Consider the following 5,537-nt stretch of genomic DNA (forward strand, 5'->3'; position numbering starts at 1 on the left):
GAGTAGATTAACCTTTCTAAGTAAAACAATCATTACTGAGAACTTCCATGTGCCATCTCACTTAACCCTCACTCATCTCCATGAGGTGAATTTTAATATCTACTTGTAGAGGTAAAACACTGGCCAAGTTGTATAATATCACATAGTGAGTCCTGACTTTACATCTCAATTGAATTTTCTCTCTTTCTCTGAGTTTGTGCTTCCTTTTGTATATCAGCATCTTCCACGTGCCATTTTTTTAGAGGAATAATCATCCCTTTTTGCCTTAATAAATCCTAGTCATCCTTCAGGTATGGATTGACTTCCATAACACTTCTTTTGGGAATACTTCCTGGCTTCCCTTCTCCCAGGCTGTTAGGTACAAACTTCTCATGCTTTCATAGTCTTAGTAATTTTATTTGTAAATGTTCATATTAAATAGTAAAACTCTTACAATTCTCTTCTAATTAACCAAAATGTTGGTTTAATCAACACAGTACATTTTCTGGGTAAAAATACAGATACACAGCCAACAGGCTCCTCTAAGATGCCTTGACACTTGGTGCTACTATTTGCATTGTTTGTTTATTCGAATATGTTGTGTTTGTTTCCAAACCTATTTATTCCATTTGTATTTTTCATTGCAGTTATTAATTGTATTTCATTGTGTTTTTGTAATATTTAATTAGAATGTAGAAAGGAAGAATTATTGCATTTATGAAAGCAAAATGGGATATTTCATAAACACACAATAAAGAATGTAGCAAAAAAAAAATGTGCCTACTTTATGTGAGCAAAAGCAATACAAGAGTGGGAGAAATTCCAAATGGATGCTGTACTTATTTTATAAGTGTAAGTTCTCATATCTCTTTGCTAAAATTAAAATCAGAAATTGGACAGGATTCATTAGATGTGAGAATCATGCAATAAAGGCAAGTTTGAAGTCTAACCAGTACGCATATATTCCAAGAAAAACTATTTTCCTTACATTGAAAGAATGATATGTAAATTTATATGTCTAAATTAAGTTTTTTTAAGTTTTGAATACTCATTTTGATTCCCAGTTTAACCTTGTTCTTAGTTGTGCTGGTCATATCATCAAAGTTCAACAATGGAACACTAAGATTATTCAATTCATAAGAGTTTAGTGAAAGGATATTTGCAGAAGTGTGAGCCAGTTTAAGGAAACTAACAATGGTTAATGAAACATCTAACTTCTGGCAGCCAGATGACAGTCCCACTTTCAGACCTAAAAAGGAAAAGGATGAAGTTGTTTTACTAGAACCAGGCATGATCTGGAACCTTGAAAGAGAAGTTTCTTAGAAGGAACTGTGGCAGTACATAAAGGAATCCAGCCCTTTCCAGAAGCACAGCCATAAAGAAAACAGATGAGAAAGAAGTATCTTGACTTCTCTTTCTTCTGGCTGTCCTTTCTCTGGCTGGTGCCTCCCATTGGCCCAAATTCATCTGGTATCCAAAGGAGCCTGGATGATGGAGTCCAACAGTTTTCAGCCTCCCAGGATTCATAGCAAGGCAGAAGGGGATGAAAATGGATGTGGTTAATAGAAATATCAACCCACTGACCAAGAAGCAGATCCTGTCATGATGGGCAAGTTGGTTTCCACAAACATCACTTACCATTTACCTTCCCTTTTAGACTGTAAGCTCTGTAAAAGGAAAAGCATGCCCATTTTGTTACATGCTATAGCCATCAATTAGTAAATAACCTGCCATAGTGTGGACAGTCAATGTTAGTTGACTTACTGATGATTTAGAAGAAAGAGAAGTTCAGCTTTAACCCTGAATTGACTTAAATGCAAGATCACTATATGAGATGGTGACAGGCACTGGCTTAAGAGATTGAATTTTGCCCATCCGTTTAGTTTCCACAAACACTGAAAGAATGGTCTGCTAGATTTGGTTCTGATTACTGTAGCAGCATGTGCTGGATTGAAACCAGTTACCCAGATAGGAGACGCCACATAGCCAAGGCTCTCAGCCGTGTGGTCCCTTCAGTAGAAACGTTAACTTAATTAGTTCTCAAGACAACACTACATCTTTTATTGTTCACCATTATTTTTCTTTCCTCTTCTACAACCTTATGCTAATTTATTTCACCGTGTTCACAAAATAGCTCCAAAAAGTAAATTATATACTCTCACCATGCAGTTGATTTATAATGCTTTCCTGGAAGAAAACAACTCATGTAAAACTCTGAGAATTAGGTATTCCTCTGTTGTTTCTCTCAGTTTATTTGATTTTCTTCCTTTTATAATAGCACTTTGTCTTTTCGCATACATATCTTTGTAAGCATTAAGACCTAGAAAAGTATTTTTATGCCTTAGATTAGGTAGAAAGTTAACAAACCTAATAAATATGCTGGAAAAATATAGGACGGGTTGGGAAATAGGTCTTAGTAGATGTGAACTGTTAGATCTTAAAGATATATTACACATTTCTTGCCCAAGTCCATTATTTTACAGTAAAGTTGCTGAGGACCAAACAAGAGAATTATATTGCATATGATAACACAGAACCAATATAGAAAATTCACTCTCTCTCTGGCATGTTACATGGACAGAATTTCAAGATTCTTCCTTTCTATTTGGGTTCCTCCATTTCCAGACCCAACTCTCAGAACATTAACAAAGGTACTGGGATGGTATTTCATTTGACGACATGTTATCTTACTATAATGTGGAAATTTGAAACCAGTTCGTTTCAGTCTCCGGTGATTGTAAGCATCTCTTTCTATATTATATTTCACTTCATATCTCATATTATTTGTGTACCCTTTATAGTTTCCCCAGGAAATTGAGTTACCAGAAAGCAGGGATTATGTTTTAAACATTTCTATCGCCTCCACGGTGGGCAAAGTACTTAATACAAGGTGCCAAACACATAGCATTTTGTGGAGAAAACAAACCACAGCAAAACATATATCCCAAGTCCTTGCCCAAGGATCTTTTCACTAGACTTTTTCACTGACTTTTTTTTGAGCACCTTTCTACAAACCAAATGCTGTTTCACACTACATATTAGAGGGAAAATATGTAAAGCAAATATGAAATAATTGAAATAATTTTGTTTCCATCACTTACGCTGTGCATTATTAAACAAGGAAAATGTTAAAACAATTAACATATGGAAACCAAAACCTCAGTAACATTAGGCTCAAGTGCTCTTTCCACAAAATTGAATAAATCAAAATAGTCATGACTTCTTTACGGTTCCAAAGATTAGATCAGGGAGTTCTGACTTTCCTTTGTTCCTCCACATTGTGTTCAGAGCTACAGAAACATGTGTTTACAAATTGTTCTTTTGTATTTTCTACTTATCTAAACCCCCCAGATGGGAGTTTGAGAACAGAATTGCAGGAAACCAACTTACTCTGACAGTTATGCATGCAACTGAGCAGGACCTCAGTAGCTTGAAAGGGAAGACCCTTGAATGCACCAGGGGAAGCATAGGCTGTTGCTATCACTGGTAAGAGCCCTGGCTAAGTGGATCAAAGAGCAGGGGAGACATAAGCAGACACCTGCACCACGAGATGGGGGCTGGTGAAGGGTGTGGGAAGTAAAGAGCACTGGACATGCCTGAATCCAGAGAGTCAGTGTTTGTCATTGTGGCGATGAATGGGGGCGAGTAGGGGTTGGTTGTTATAGACGTTAGAAACCAAGCTTCTCTATCTGAAACTATAAAAGTATCAAAGTTCTTAACTGTGTCACTAGATTCTGGGCGATGGCCTTTATGAAACATTCAGTTTCCTTACATTGTCACCACTCTTTCACCAACTCTTCACTTAGCATTATTATGCATTTCCCTCTCGACCAAACCTCTAGCAAAAACTAATCTTTCTATGTCTATAGATTTGCTTTCTCTGGGAATTTTGTATATGTGTAATTACACAATATGTAGTCTTATTTGTCTGGTTTCTTTCACTTAACACAGTGTTTTTAAAGTTCATCATGTTGTAGCATGTATCAGAACATTATTCCTTTTTTTTTGACTCAATAATATTCTCTTGTATGGATATACAACATTTATTGATGCATTGGTCAGTTGATGAATATTTGGGTTGTTTCTGCTTTTTGGCTATTATGAATAATGCTTTTATAAACATTTGAGTACAAAAGTTTATGTAGATGTATGTTTTGCATTTTCTTGGGTATATACCTAAGAGTGGAATTGCCGAGTTTTAAGGTAATTCTTCACTTAGCATTTTTAGGTTTCCCAAATGGATATATCATTATAAAATTCCACCAGCATTGTATGAGCGTTCCACTCCTCCATGTCCTTGCCAACCTATGTTATCGATCTCATTTTATGTCTTAGTAACTCTTGAGTTGACTGATCTTTTGTTAAATGTCCCAGATACAAGTCCCTTCCTACAGCAGTCCCAAACCTTTTTGGCACCAGGGACCGGTTTCGTGGAAGACAATTTTTCCATGGACTGGGTGAGGGGGGAAATAGTTTCGGGATGATTCAAAGGCATTACATTTATTGTGCACTTTATTTCTGTTGTTATTACATTGTAATACATAATGAAATTATTATACAACTCACCATAAGGCAGAATCAGTGGGAGCCCTGAGCTTGTTTTCCTGCAACTAGATGGTCCTATCTGGGAGTAATGGGAGACAGTGACACCCGAAGTGTGTTGCTTATGTCCAGTCTACTCTGTAAGATGCAGCTTAATTGTCACTTGCCACTCACTGATATGGTTTTGATATGAGTCTGTAAGCAATTGATTTATTACGGTCTCTGTGAAGTCAAACCTCTCTGCTGATGATAATCTGTATTTGCAGCTGCTCCCTAGCACTAGCATCACTGCCTCAGCTCCACTTCAGATCATCAGGCATTAGATTCTCATAAGGAGTGTGCAGGCGGTAACATGAGTGATGGGGAGCGGCTGTAAAAAAGATGAAGCTTCACTTGCTTGCCTGCCGCTCACCTCCTGCTGTGCAGCCCAGTTCCTAACAGGCCACAGACTGCTACTGGTCCATGGCCTAGGAGTTGGGGACCCCTGCCTTACTAGATATATGATTTGCAAACATTTTATCCCATTCTGTGGGTTGTCTTACCACTTTCTTGGTGGTGTCCTTTGAAGTCCAAAAGTTTTTAATTTTGATAATGTCCAGTTTCTTTTTCTTGATTTCTTTTTCTGCTTATAATTTAATGTCATATATAAGGAAACTCTGCCTAATCCAAATACTTAAAAATGTGTGCGTATATTTTCTTCTAAGAGTTTTATAGTTTTAGGTCTTATATTTAAGTCTGTTATCAATTTTGATGAAATTTTTGCATATTATTTTAGGTAGGAGTCCAACTTCACTTTTTTGCATGTGGTCATCCAGCTTTCCCAGCACCATTTATTGAAAAGACAGATCTTTCCCCCATTGGATCTCTTGGTCCCTTATTAAAAATCAGTTAACCGTAAATGTTATGGTTTATTTCTGGACTATCAAATTTATTTAATCTATATGTATATCCTAATGTTGGTACCAGACTGCCTTGATTACTGCAGCTTTGTATTAAGTTTTAAAATTGAGGAGTGA

The sequence above is a fragment of the Delphinapterus leucas genome, chromosome 20 (genome assembly GCF_059928025.1).
Source record: "Delphinapterus leucas isolate spDelLeu-1000000601 "Yukka" chromosome 20, BTC_Dleu_Yukka2, whole genome shotgun sequence".
In the NCBI taxonomy this organism is placed as follows: domain Eukaryota; kingdom Metazoa; phylum Chordata; class Mammalia; order Artiodactyla; family Monodontidae; genus Delphinapterus; species Delphinapterus leucas.